Source organism: Rutidosis leptorrhynchoides, chromosome 8 (assembly GCF_046630445.1).
Source record: "Rutidosis leptorrhynchoides isolate AG116_Rl617_1_P2 chromosome 8, CSIRO_AGI_Rlap_v1, whole genome shotgun sequence".
Lineage (NCBI taxonomy): Eukaryota > Viridiplantae > Streptophyta > Magnoliopsida > Asterales > Asteraceae > Rutidosis > Rutidosis leptorrhynchoides.
In genome coordinates, this window is record NC_092340.1 from 183712772 (window position 1) to 183728527 (window position 15756).

General features: G+C 32.9%; 1 non-coding gene across 1 annotated transcript; it reads left to right on the top strand.

The window, feature by feature from the left end:
- Positions 1-11048: 11048 nt before the first annotated feature.
- Positions 11049-11155, top strand: LOC139865203 (small nucleolar RNA R71). The gene has a single exon (XR_011764722.1). It is a non-coding gene; the product is annotated as a small nucleolar RNA R71 (small nucleolar RNA).
- Positions 11156-15756: the final 4601 nt, after the last annotated feature.

The following is a 15756-nucleotide window of genomic DNA, read 5'->3' on the forward strand; positions in this document are numbered from 1 at the left end:
TACTATCCTTGGTAGGAGCAATAGTAAAGCTCACCCTTATAATTTTTCGGTCTGGCACAAGGTCCTGTCTTTGACCATACTATGCAACCACCATTCTTACGGTTGACACCCGATTTGGTTCAGATGACCTAATGAATTCCAGGTGAATTCCTAGGATTTTACGTTCAATGGTAATGAACGCATTGAAAATGGGTTTTTAGAAAACAAATCGGCTTGTAATTTTGATCAAAATATTTTCTCGTTCAAGCTCGAGTTTAGATATCATTGAATTCCATGAGTTTGAATTCTCAATCTTTAAGGTCAATCTCAAGGATTGAGTAATATCAGTCTTAAAAGCTGATTTTTGATCTTTAAGGAGATTATCCTTTCTGAGGATCTGATTCATTAGTCTTATCAAGCTAATTTGCACGGTGCCCCCCATTGTACGAGATAAATCCTTCTCATGGTTAGGATAAATTTGACCACTTGGCGACCCTGTTTTATGCTGAGGTCCGTGGATTTCCTGCTGATTTTAGTGATGACTTTTCTAGATTTTTCGTCAACCTACAGCTGGTCTAGACGACAACTTCATGACCTAAATCAAAAAGCGTGTTTCTTTTTCGGAAGACTTTACTTCCTTTTAATGATGGAATTGATTCATCGTGTAGATCCATCTTTCTTACAGTAAATTGGGTAAAACTGTTTAGTTTAGTCCGAAGCAAAAATATCTTTAAGTATTTGTTACAGAAATATGTGACATATGTTTAAAATAACTTGGTAAATTTTCCCACACTTGGCTTTTATTTTTCCTTTTTATTGTACTCTATTCCATTTTAAATGAATTTTAACATTTTGGTTTGTTTCTCAATTTATGTCCTTTCCGAGGTAACAATAATTTCGGTGTTAACACCTAGTTTTATCGTTCATAAATATGTATAAACATGATTTTGAGTTCATTTAATTGAAAATTTTGAAAAATTTTATTAGAATTGGGTAGCCAGTATATAAGACCAGGGCTGTTCTTTATTATCAGAGAGCACTAGATTCTAATACAACTACTGCTTTACTAGTATTTTTAATGGTAACCAAGTGTATAAAGTAAAAATTTTAAAATCCGAAAGAATTTAACCCCTTCCCACACTTAAGATCTTGCAATGCCCTTATTTGCAAGAAATCAGGAATAATTTAAATTATTGAGGGTGATTAGCACAAAAAATGATTAAATTTTACCAAAGTTTCCAAACATATTATTGTTTGTGTTGAATGATAAATGGTGCACATCATTTGTTCATTCCGTCTTGTTGTTATTTCACATATATTTTGCATCTTGTCGTCAAAATTAGTTGCTTTTGCTAAACTTAATGCCAGTCTTTGAAAATGCGTTGTTTTACCCTGTTGTGTACATAAGATAAACTGCAAACATATATACATATTTTTGAAGTTTGGTATATTACCCCACATTCAAAAATTATTAAAATCTAATAATAAAAGTTAGAATATTATAAAAACTATTACAATATTAACATAAGTGTTAAATGTAGTAACATTACAAAAATAAAATAAATAAAACTAAATAAACAAGGGTTGTTACTGGTACCAGTGGGGGTTCCATGCATAACCGTATGTGTTATAAAATGCTTCAGCTGGGTTATAAGTAGGATACGGTGGTTGCATTTCTATAGACCAGGGAGGAAATATGGGCGTTGGAGTAGGAATATAGTTTCTACCTATATGTTGACAATGAGCTATGATTTGGTTTTGATGAACTTGCCAATCTTCAAATGCTCGATGTCTAGCATTTTCATACTCTTGTGAAGCTATAAACCTTTGCATTTCCGTCATTTCATTTCCCCCTCCCACATTACCTTGCTGTTGATTTCTCTCAACCTGTGGATGTCTACCATTATATCGTATTGCGGCATTATTTCGCCTCTTCAGAACCTTAGCACCATGATATACATTTAAACCAATTGTATCGTGGGGTTCTGGTTCTTCGATTAATAATCCCCCCCGACTTATATCCACATTGAGATACTCAGCAATTAATGTAATAAATATACCACCTCCTATTATGATGTGCGGTCTCATTCCCCTAACCATAGCTGATAAATAATAACCCACACAATAAGGTATACTTACAGCGCTTTGTGGGTCTCGAATACACATGTGGTAAAACAAATCCTGTTCATTTACCTTTTCCTTATTCTTACCTCGTTATGTAATCGAATTGGCTAAAAACTTGTGAATTACTCTTAATTCAGCTCTATCTATATCCAAATAAGAGTAATTTCCTCCTTTAAATCGGTGATGGCTAGTCATTTGACTCCATACACCATGCGTATCAAAACTTTCGTCAAGTTTCCTACCATTTAGTATCAACCCTCGACAATCGGCAGATGCTAGCTCCTCAGGCGTATATATACGTAAGGCCTGAGCCATGTCTAGTAGAGACATGTGGCGTATCGAACCTCCTAACAAAAATCTAATAAAAGATCGATCGGTTAAACTAGCTACCCGATCATTTATTTCTATACTACACAATAATTCTTCACACCATACTTTATATACAGGTCTACGCATGTTGAATAATCGTACCCAATCGTTAAAAGTAGAATTACCATACCTCTGTGTAAGTAATTCTCTAATTGGCTCGGCCAATTCTACAGTTTCTAATGGTCCCTATTCTATTACCCTAGGTACTTCAACAGCTTTAGAATGAAGAGTATGCAAGCCCCTTTGGTATTTTGAATAATCTATCCAACATCTGTCTAATCTCAAGTTCGGGTGCAAATTTTCCACGTGCATATCTGAAAATGTCATAACTGGATGAGGTATATCTTGTTTGTTATGGTTATCAACATCCTGTTGTTCCGCATTCTCAGGAGGAGCATTGCAAGCTTGGGATGAAGATTCACCCCTTTCAGTCTGCAAAACACATCAAACACAATTTTTGTGCATCCAAATATGCATTAGTGTCAGCAAAATCATCAATCAAAATAATTACAATGACATGTTCAATTTATATCAATTTTATGCTCATTTTCATATTTTTATCAAATCTACACTTTTTCAAATAAGTATATACGAAAATGTTCACCAAGTTCATAAGCATTCAATTCAAATAACATGTCTAAATAATCATTACTAGCAATTAAACAAGTTTCAAATGGCATTATCTCTCAAAAATCAAGTTCATGAATTTTAGACTTGAAAAAGTCCACTTTAATTCTCAAAAACCATGTTTAGGCTCAAAGTTTGAATCATTTAACTACCTAAACATGTTACACTACTTAATTTAGCAATAATTCATGACAAAAATTGGCCATAACCTGTTTATATCAAAAAGCCCCAAATTGCTCAAGAACACAAACCCTAGATTACTCAAAATTTGAAGTTTAAGGCTTCTAATCATGTTAAATAGCATCAATCTAGGTTATACAAGCATAATACATAAACAATTTAAGCATAATTACACTAAAAAGTATCAAAATCGAATTGGGTATAAAATGGCTCAAGAACACTAATTTTCGGATTAAAGGGTGTTTTGGTGTAGAAATTTACCGTTTTTCTTGAGTAATTCCTTGATAGCATCCTTCTCAACATGATTTTGTGAAAGATTTGTTGAAAAATGGTGAAAAAATACGAATTTGAGAGTGGTTTTTCGGGTTTTTTTCGCAGTATTTTGGTGTTGTGCGCAAACTGATCTGTTCAGCTGTTTATATTTTTTTTCTATATTTTACAAGCTCCGCGACTTGCGGTGTTTGCCTCTTTCAAACTCCGCGAGTCGCGGCCCCCCCTTTTTTTTTTTAATAATCTTTAACTTATAAAACAATTAAGTAATTAATTTTAAAATTTCGTTTCCCTTGTTATTTAGGACGAGGTCGTTTCGGATCGATGTCCTAGTCCGTCCCTCGACACAATTTTAAAATTTGTCTTTTTCAAGCGATTGTTTTAAAAGCTTAGATTTTTTTCGTTTTTAATGTTTTTGGCATACTTTAATTCAATAAGATTAAAAATAATGATAATAAAAGTTCTCGTCCCTCCCTCGGGTAAAGCAATTTCGGTTCAACGACCTAGTCTTCAACTTACGACGAATTTTTAAAAATCATATTTTTAATTTAGCGAAATAAAGTAAATTTTTGTTTTTAAATTCACACCAAACTTAAATTTAAAATGCATAAAATTCAAAATTAATATTAAAAATTCACACCAAGCTTAAATTTAAAATGCATAAAATTAAAAATTCACACCAAACTTATATTATATTTTTGTTTTTATACATAAAAACTTATATTAAAAAGATTAATTTTTTAAATATTTACAATTTTAAAGAAGTTTACAATATTAATTTAATTTTTATATATTAATTTTAAAAACATGGTAAAAATAAAATTAAAAATCTTTTTTACTTTTATCCCACTTTAATCAATCAAATATTATCAAAAATATGCGCCCCTCTTTTCGGTAAAGTAATTTCGGTTCAATGACCTAATTTAACTCATGACGAATTTTTGAAATATTTTGGGTTGATTGATTAAAGATATTTATACCTTAAGAATAAACGTTAAATTTCGAAGTGATGTAATAAATTTTTGTATGATATCAATAATTTCAGTCGCAAGACCTAATTTCATTGAATAACAATTTAATACTTTGTAGCGAACAAATTAGCGTTTATTATAAAAAGGTTAAAAATAAAAATAAAAATAAAAATAAAAACTGTACTGACTTACCTGTGAAATAGATTTCTTAGTGATATGCTCTAGCCCACTCATAAGATAGTCGGACTAATTGGTTTTCCATGGCTACATAGGCGTAACCTCGAGCATTTATTGTTTTTTCTTCTAAACATATGAACGATCCATCTCTGCATAAAGTAACAAATTCGGTGTTTGAATAGGTTTGATTATTTGAACATTTACCTTCGTGTGACCATTTTCCGCATTTGTGACATTTTTCAAGGTGTCGTGCTCTTCTTTTCGCTGCGGATTTTTATTTTTCTTTACCAAATTGTAACTTATTATCTTTGCATCTGGATTCTTTTCTTACTCCGTCCAATTTACCTCTGATTAATGATACTATTTAACTCGAAAGTGTGTCATTATTACGTTTAGTGATCAAAGCGTGTAGCATTAGACCATGGTTTAGTTCACAGGAAGTCTTCATTTCGTAAAACCTAAAAAAAAAAAAATTCAGAATGGGGGTATAAGACTAGTTCTTTAGGGTCTGCTAGGGAAAGACCATTCGGGTTCCATTTTCGAGAACTACACGAAAACAAAAAATCTAACTCTAACAGAAATACATAAACCTCCCTATACGTAGTTGAAATTGTGATTAACATTATTTTCAATTGAATCATCAACAACTTGTATATCTTTGACTTTTACTTCAATCCATTTGTTGATTTCCTCCGTAACTTTCACAAATTCAACTAACATCGCCTTTTTTTTTTGGCGATAAATTGGATACTAATCGGTTACATAACTTAAAGTTTCCCTTAATCTTAGCATCGTGAATCCGTTTATAAAGTTTCTTCGTTGAACTATTAAAAATGGGTTCATCTAATTTCGTATCATCAACGGCATTCTTTGTGATTGGATCATCATTAAGTGTTTCTTCATCTTCCCCACACTTATGCGTTTTTATTGGTCTAACAGTTTTGGTTGGTGGAGATCTAAACTTTTAGTTCACAAAGGTGATCGATGTATCACCATCCCTAAGTGTCATTCTACCTTTTCTTACATCAATGAATGCCTCGGTGGTTGCTAAAAATGGGCGACCTAGAATTAGAGGAATATCAAGGTTTTCCTCCATATTAATCACTATGAAGTTTGCAACAAAGGTCAAACTTTCCACGTTAACAAGTAAATTATTTGCTATTCCAACCGGGTGTTTAATGGTTTGGTCAAATGATTGAACACCTATTTTGGTTGGTTTTAATTTACCCATGCCTAATCTTTTGTATAAGGAATGACGCATAATATTTGCACTTGCTCCTAAATCTGCGAGTCCATTATATACAGCACCATCATTAAGCAAGCAAGAAATGATAAATTCACCCGGGTCTCCTGCTTTAGTAAGTCGAGTTGGTTTGTAAACCTTTTTCGGGTGTTCTTTTCTTGGTTCTTTCACTTCTATTTGAACTTCTTGTTCACATTTTTCTTCGTTTCTTGGAATGGGAGGTTTGTATAAGAATTCTTCTTCATCACTCAAATTTGACTTTTCCCTATATTCCAATTTTCATATGTTGTTGATAACATATTTATGTTTTTATTTTGAAGGTTTTCTTGGGTGGTGAAATTATGATTAACTTCATTGTCAACTTCCATCGGACCATGTATGTAATGTTTAACTCTGTGACCATTAACTTTAAATTCAATCTCATTTGAATTTATTAATTCTACTGTTCCGTATGGGAAAACTCTTTTGACTATGAATGGTGCAGACCATCTTGATTTCAATTTTCCAGGAAATAGCTTGAATCGTGAATTGAAAAGAAGAACTCTGTCTCCTTCTTTAAATTCTTTTGAACTTCTTATTCTTTTATCATGCCATTTCTTCGTTCTTTCCTTATAGATTAACGAATTTTCGTATGCTTCATGTCTTAATTCTTCTAATTCGTTTATTTGACTTAACCGTAGATGTCCGGCTTCATGTAAATCAAGATTACATGTCTTCAAAGCCAAAAATGCTTTGTGTTCAATTTCTACTGGAAGATGACATGCTTTTCCGTAAACGAGTCTAAAAGGTGTGGTTCCAATTGGAGTTTTGTAGGCTGTTCTAAAAGCCCAGAGTGCATCCTCCAACTTAATGGACCATTCCTTTGGATTTGATCCTACGGTTTTCTCTAGAATACGTTTTAAAGCTCGGTTGGTATTTTCCACTTGTCCACTTGTTTGTGGATGATATGCGGTGGAGATTTTATGAGTTACTCCATATCTTTTAAGAACTTTCTCAAGTTGATTATTACAGAAATGAGTACCCCGATCACTTATTAAATCTTTCGGTGTTCTAAAACTTGCAAAAAGACGTTTTAAAAAATTGACTACAACTCGCGCATCGTTAGTTGGGAGAGCTTGTGCTTCCGCCCATTTAGATACATAATCAATGGCTACGAGAATGTAGAGATTATTATGAGATTTTGGAAATGGACCCATAAAGTCAATACCCCAAATGTCAAATACTTCACATACTTGAATGACATTTTGTGGCATTTCATCACGTTGACTTATTTTTCCGGCCCTTTGACAAGCATCACAGGATTTGCAAAGAAGGTGTACGTCTTTGTAAATTGTAGGCCAATAGAATCCAGCATCATAAACTTTTCTTGCTGTGAGTTGAGACCCATAATGCCCTCCTGTTGGTCCTGTGTGACAATGGTTTAAAATTTTACTAGCTTCATCTCCGAATACACATCGGCGTATTATTCCATCAGGACAACTTTTAAACAAATGTGGATCTTCCCAGAAATAGTGTTTTATATCACTAAAGAATTTCTTTCGTTTTTGGTACGACAATCCTTTTTCAAGGAATCCACATACTAAGTAGTTTGCATAGTCTGCAAACCATGGTATTTCATTATAATCTATCTTCAATAGATATTCATCAGGAAAGTTGTCTTGTATGACCAATTCATTTAGAACTTCTAACTCGGGATTTTCAAGACGAGAAAGATGATCAGCGGCGAGATTTTCTGCTCCTCTTTTATCTCGGATTTCAATATCGAACTCTTGTAAGAGTAAGATCCAACGGATTAATCGTGGTTTGGAATCTTGTTTCGAAAATAGGTATCTAAGAGCAGAATGGTCAGTATAGACTACCGTTTTAGCTAGAACGAGATATGATCGAAATTTGTCAAAAGCAAAGACAATAGCAAGGAGTTCTTTTTCAGTAGTTGTATAGTTCGTTTTTGCTCCTTGTAACGTCTTACTAGCATAATATATAGGTTGAAATCGTTTTTCAATCCTTTGTCCTAAAACGGCTCCTTTTGCAAAATCACTTGCATCGCACATAAGTTCAAACGGTAGATTCCAATTTGGTGTTATCATGATCGGTGCATTAGTGAGTTTCTCTTTAAGAATATTAAAAGATTTGATACATTCATCTGAAAAGATGAATGGAGCATCCTTTTCTAGGAGTTTATTCATAGGAGTGGCAATTTTAGAAAAATATTTTATAAAACGTCGGTAAAAACCGGCATGCCCTAGAAAACTCCTAACTCCTCTAACATTGGTGGGATGTGGAAGTTTAGCAATTACATCTACTTTAGCTCTATCCGCTTCAATTCCTTCCTTTGAGATTTTATGACCAAGAACGATGCCTTCTTTAACCATGAAATGGCATTTCTCCTAATTAAGTACTAGATTTGATTGTTCGCATCTAATAAGCATTCGTTCAAGATTAGCTAGACATGTTTCAAATGTATCACCGAAGACTGAAAAGTCATCCATGAAAACTTCCATGCATTCTTCTATCATGTCGTGAAAAATTGCCATCATGCACCTTTGAAAGGTTGCAGGGGCGTTGCAAAGTCCAAATGGCATGCATTTGTAAGCAAAAGTACCATAAGGGCACGTGAATGTGGTTTTCTCTTGGTCTTCGGGTGCTATTGGAATTTGAAAATATCCGAAAAATCCATCAAGAAAACAATAGTAACTGTTTCCGGCTAATCTTTCCAACATTTGATCAATGAAAGGTAAGGGAAAGTGATCTTTTCTGGTGGCGTCATTTAATTTTCTATAATCAATACAAACACGCCATCTTGTTACAGTCCTAGTAGGAATAAGCTCATTTTTCTCATTTGTAATGACAGTCATGCCACCCTTCTTAGGCACGCATTGAACTGGGCTTACCCATAGACTATCAGAAATTGGGTGAATTAAACCTGCATCTAGCAGTTTAATAATTTCTTTTTTAACTACATCTTGCATATTCGGATTTAGTCTTCGTTGGCGTTGCACATACGTTTTATGACCTTCTTCCATAAGGATTTTATGTGTGCAATACGAAGGACTTATTCCTTTAATATCATGAATCTTCCATGCAATGGCTGGTTTATGAGCTTTCAACACAGAAATGAGTTGTGATTTTTCATTTTCAGTAAGAGAAGACGATATTATTACAGGTAATTCAGATTCACCATGTAAATAAGCGTATTCCAAATGGTTTGGAAGTGGCTTTAACTCTAATGTCGGAGGTTCTTCTATCGATGATTTATATCGATATCTGTCTTCTTCTTTTAGCATTTGAATTTCTTCTGTTGTTGGTTCATATCCATTAGCTATTAGTGTAGCTAACATTTCAGTTTCATCAATTGGTTCAGTTCCTTCTCCTAAAGAACATTCTCCTGTTCCTTGTAATTCTGGAAATTCTTCTAACAATTCTACATGTGAATCTATAGTTTGAATATAATAACATGTATCATCTGCAGATTGCGGTTGTTGTATAGCTCTATCAACTGAAAAGGTAACACTCTCATCCTCTATACTTAGGGTCAATTTCTTACCAAACACGTCTATCATTGCTTTAGCCGTGTTTAAGAATGGTCTTCCTAATATGAGAGGAACTTGAGAATCTTCTTCCATGTCCAGAACAACAAAATCTACTGGAAATACTAAAGTACCAACTTTAACTAGCATGTTCTCCATTATCCCTCTAGGATATTTTATTGATCTATCGGCTAGTTGTATGCTTATTCGTGTTGGTTTCAATTCTCCAAGGTCTAGTTTAGCTAAAATGAATACGGCATTAAATTTATACTAGCACCTAAGTCTGCCAATACTTCTATTGACCTAAGACTACCCAGAAAACATGGAATTGTGAAACTTCTTGGATCAGATAGTTTTTCTGATATCTTATTCAACAGCACTGCAGAACAATTAGCATTCATAGTAACGGCCGAGAGTTCTTCCATTTTCTTTCTATTTGAGATTAGATCTTTCAAGAACTTAGCATATCTAGGCATTCCTGAAATCACATCAATGAAAGGAAGATTGACATTTATTTGTTTAAACATATCCAAGAATTTGGATTGCTCGGCTTCAAGTTTTTCTTTTTTCATTTTACTCGGGTAAGGAAGTGGTGGTTGATATGGTTTAACATAAGGTTTATCCTTAACTGTGTTATCTTCATTAACCTTTTCAACTACCGGTTCTTTTTCCTTATCTTGATCAGGTTGTGGTTCTTGTGGAGTAGGAATAGCTTCATCAGAAATTACAGGTATTTCAGGTGGTTTAAGTGTTGTACCACTTCTTGTGGTAATAGCTTTAGCTGTTTCATTCCGGGGGTTAGCATTTGTATCACTAGGTAAACTTCCCGGTTTTCTTTCACCTATTAACCTTGCTAGGTTACTTACTTCTTGTTCCAAATTTTGAATAGAAGCTTGTTGATTTCTAAATGCTTAAGCATTTTGTTCATTGGTTTGTTTTTGAGATGTGAAAAACTGTGTTTGAGTTTCATCTAGCTTCGTCATCATATCTTCTAAATTTGGCTTTTTATCATCGGTTTGTGGTGGTTTGTTTTGAAAATTAAGTCTTTGCTGATTGTAAGTGTTATTGGATACTTGTTGATTGCTAGGACCTTGTTGGTTGTTGTATGGAACATTTCGGTTATAATTCTGGTTTTGATTGTAAATCGGTCTTGGCAGTTGATAATTATTCTGATAATTATTTCCAGGCCTTTGGTTTATATATGAAATATTCTCTCTTTGTTCCATTGTTAGTTCAATACTAAGACAATCTTTTGTCAAATGTGGTCCTCCACACTGCTCACAACTAATTCGTATTGAGTGGATATCTTTAGTCATCTTTTCCATTCGTCTCTCGACAGCATCTATCTTTGCGGAAATGGAATCTAAGTCATGACTAGAATCGGCTCTAGCTGCTTTAGATGATCTAACGATATCTTTTTCTTGGTGCCACTCATGTGAGTGGGAAGCAGTGTTATCAAAAATTTTATAAGCATCAGTTTCAGTTTTCTTCATAATAGAACCACCAGCTGCTATATCTATGTCTTTTCTTGTAGTGATGTCGCATCCTTGGTAGAATATTTGTACTATTTGACAAGTGTCTAAACCATGTTGCGGACATCCTCTCAATAACTTTCCAAATCTTGTCCATGCCTCATATAGAGTTTCATTCGGTTTCTGTGTGAACATAACAATTTCTCCTTGAAGTCTTACGGCTTTAGATGCCGGAAAGAATTGTTTAAGAAAATTTTCAACTAAAACGTCTCATGTGTCAATCGCCCCTTCAGGTAATGATTCCAACCAATCTTTGGCTTCTTCCTTTAAAGTCCAGGGAAATAACATGAGATATATCTGTTCATCTTCAACTTCTCGGATTTTAAATAGTGTGCAGATCCTATTAAAGGTACGAAGATGTTCATTTGGATCTTCCTTCAGCGCACCACTAAATTGGCATTGATTAGTCACTATATGTAGAATTTGTCCTTTGATTTCATAATCTGGCGCATTAATGTCTGGATGAGTAATTGCGTGACCTTGGCCAGTGCGTTTAGCTCTCATTCGGTCTTCCATACTTAAAGGTTCCAGATTCTCCATAATTGAATTTGTTGAATCTGAATCACTAGAGGATTCTAATTTAATGGTTCGTTCCTCAACAATCTCTGTTTGAATGGTTGGTGGTTTCAGAGGAAAAATTAATGGTTCAGGATCTACGAATCGTCCCTGAATATTCTCCGGATTCTCAATTGTGAGGTCGGGTTCAAAAAATGGATTATCGAAAATTTGAATTGGAGTACTTGGTCGACTGGATGACGATTCTAAAGAAAAATCAACAGCGGTAATATTAGCTAGATGTCTTGATCGAGTTACATGTGGTGAACGTACAAAAGGTGGTGAACGTCTTGCTCGGTGCATTCACTGAATATCCTATTAGTTTTTAAAAGGAAAGAAAAATTATATAAGTTATCCAATTAATAGACTTTTCTGATTTTGCCCACGTTTCGAATAGCCAAAAGATGCAGCAGAGGGGCAGGATTCGTTTGGTCTCAATATAATTGAGTACTGTTTGGCTCCAATAACCCGGTCCACGTACAAATCCAACTATTACTACGAACCAGAAAATTTTGATGTCTATCAATTTAACCACTTAAAATAAATTTTCGTAATTTTAAGAAATTTAGATAAGAAGTAGAATAAAAATCTATGTCCTAAAACTAGAATGGCGAGAAATAAGAAAGAAAAAGAGCGCGTCGAAAAAGGTCGAAAAAGAAAAGGGTTGAAAAATAAAAGGCGTCAAAAAATAAGAAAGAAAAAGAGTGACTTATAGAACTTTAAAACACTCGACTAACCCAACCTTATTACTATCACTAACTTAAAATTAAAATTGCAAATTGAGATTACTAATTGAAGTGATAATTGATACATAGGTAAAAGGCGTCGAAAAAAATAAAAATAAGAAAGTAGCGCATTGAAACTTAAAAAGGAACTAAAAACTAAAAATTAAAAGTTGCGTCTAAAAATATTAAAGCTTACTAGTAAAACTATATTCCAAATGGCAATAACTTAAAAAAGTACTAAAATATAAAAATGGCGTCGCAAAATTCTAAAGCACTTAAATCTTAGTCTAAAGAAAAAGCACTTAAGGGATTTTACGGCAAAGTCTAAAAATCTAGAAATAAAAATAAGCTACGGCAAAAACTATATCTAAAACTAAATACGAGCGAAAATTACAAAAGTTACGCTAAAACAATTAAAAAGGAACAAAATATAAAAATATACTAAAATTTGTAAAAAAAAAATACAATTTTTATAAAAATATTATTTTTATATTATTTATTTTATAAAACTATTAATTTTATATTAATTAAACTAATTAAAACTAAATAAAATAAGAAAATTAAAACTAAATATTATACTAATAATACCCTAATTAGGGTTTAAATAATAATAATTAATTAATTACTCCGTATTAAATGCGAGATTAGGGTTCTGGTCTGGCCTGTCAGGGCGGCTCCGCGAGTCGCGGTTGGCCCGGTTCAATATCTCCGCAAGTCGCGGAGGTTACAGGTTCACGTGCACCATGTTCAAATTTCGACAGGTCAGTTTTTTATTTATATATATATATTTTTTATTTTTTTGTTTTTATTATTTATATAAAATATTTATATTAATTAAATAAAAACTTATGTTTTTTTAAAAACTAAAATAAAAATAGAAATACTTTATAATTTTATAAATAAAAATCTTAAAACTAGATTTATATGTATATATTTTTTTTTTCAGTTTTTTAATTTATGTTTTAAATAAACACAAAATATTTAAATAAAACTTATATTTTTATAAAATAAAAATAAAGAAACTTTATAAAACATAAATATTTAACAAACTCTTAAAAATATTTATATTTTTGTTTTTCTTTTTATATTTTTAAATATTTAAAACGTATTTTTACAAAAGCGTATTTTTTTTATAAAAGTAAACTAAAAATAAAAATCTTTTTTTTTATATTTAGCGTTGCGCTTCCGGCGTTTAAGCAAGAAATTGGGTTCCCCGGAAGCGGCGCCAAAAATAGTTGATGGTTAAAGCTAAGGGGTATAAAATACTATTAAATTTTACTAGGAAATACTATTAAATACGATACAATTTTACACAAGATATTTATTTATTTATAGAATGGATATACTTAAACCTTGCTACAACACTTATAGGCAGTGTACCTAATCGTACAGTAGTGTAGTTTTTAGTAAGTCCGGTTCGTTCCACAGGGAATCTTTTAGACAAAGCTTAACGCTATATTAGTTTTATTTTATAAAAATACAAATATATATATAAGTAATATTATTATTATAAAGGGGGATTTTTACCGTTTAATGACCGGTTTGTCGATTTTAAAAACTTTTAGTCGCAGTTAAAACCTAATGTAAAATAATAAAAATAAATATAACTTAATTTAAAGCGTAAAGTAAATAACGATAAGGAAATTGCGATAATTAAAAAGTACGATAATTAAAAGTGCAATTAAATACAATAACAATAAATAAAAATGCGATAATTAAAAGTGCAATTAAATATAAAATAAAGGAAATTAAATATGAAATAAAAGAATTATGCTTATTTAAACTTCCGTAATCATGATGTTTGACGTGTTGATTTTAGTTTTATGCCCATGGGTTAATTGTTCTCTGTCCTGGATTATTTAATATGTCCATACGGATTTGTCCATAATAGTCCATCAGTCATAAATATAAAGAGCGAAAGCCTTCGTCAAATTATTCTTATTCCCGAAGTCAAATATTCTAACTAATTGGGGATTCGAATTGTAACAAGGTTTTAATACTTTGTTTAATGAATACACCAGATTATCAACTGCGCGTAAACCAAGGTTTTACTACTTTGTTAACAATTACACCAATTACCCTTGAATGTAATTCACCCCTGTTTCAACAAGTCTATTAACTATTAATCCAGTTCCGTGTCCGGTAAAATGAATAATTATTGGTATTTATAGATATCCCGCCCACCGTACCCAGTCAAGCGTATGTGGTTATATATAAATACGTTGAATTATAAGTTTGTATATTAAATTAACAAGGTATTGTTTAGTTAATATAAAACCCATTAATAGAACATAGTTATAGGCTCTGTTATTGGGAAGTCGCGAAAGCATAGTTATAGGCTCTGTTATTGGGAACATAGTTATAGGCTTTGTATATTAAATTAACATAGTTATAGGCTCTGTTAATGTAAGCAGTTATAATGCTGAAATAATATTATGGTCTGTGTATGCTGTTGAAATGCATTCCGATTATGCTTTAAACTCAATCGCCTTTCCAACTAATAGAACATAGTTATAGGCTCTGTTATTGGGAAGTCGCGAACCCCAATTCAGAGTACACTATATGTGTCACCCTTTGGTAAGAGAAGTCTATCGAATACAACATCAGATCGACTTAGGCACACCGGTTATAGTAAGTCTATCGAGCTTTGGATTTCGACTGAGGACTCTTTCGTAGTGAAACATCTGACTAGACCCTTAGTACATTGTCGGTCCTAGACCATGCTAGTGTAGTCACCAAGCATATAAACTTCGTACGTGCACGTTGAAGCACAGCGGTTATTGTAAGCTGTACCTCTGCTAAGTAAGGCCACAGAACCCGATTAGTGTTGACCAGTACACTGCACCATAACGTGGTCTCAAGCATTGCACCCCACTTGAGGGATTCTTAGTTAATTACGGAACTGTTTGTTTAGACACATAAAGGACTGGACCGTTAGGATAATCGAACGTGTTCATGGAAGTCAGCTTGACTTGTCCATGGTGTTCTTTATGGTTGAACTCTTTTTAAGGGCCTAATGATCTTTTATCAATCATTAATGAAAGCATTGAAATGCATCACGTCTCTCAGATATGGTAAACCATGTATTCTATTATGCTTAAGAAAGTTTAGACCATTTCGGAATGTTAATACGTCACCCAACCGAGTCGCTCAATTGGATGAGCTGTCTGAACGTTGCTGTCTATTCAGAATCTTCAAGCCTAATGCAGTACCCAGTGAAATGTCCTATGACAGGGGCGTTTAGGACCAGTGTAATGAATACAAGGCCTCTGCCTATTCATGAGCCAACATTCCATAATCTCGGCAGAATAACTGATGAAGTCATAGTATGCACTCACTTTAAGCTTATCTGAATTACGAATTTTATCGCATTTACTTTATCTGTATTATAAACTAGAAAAACCCCAAAATAAATATTCACTACTCCCTAACTATCTTAGGCTTAAATATAGGTTCGATTCTACTAATATCTCAAAA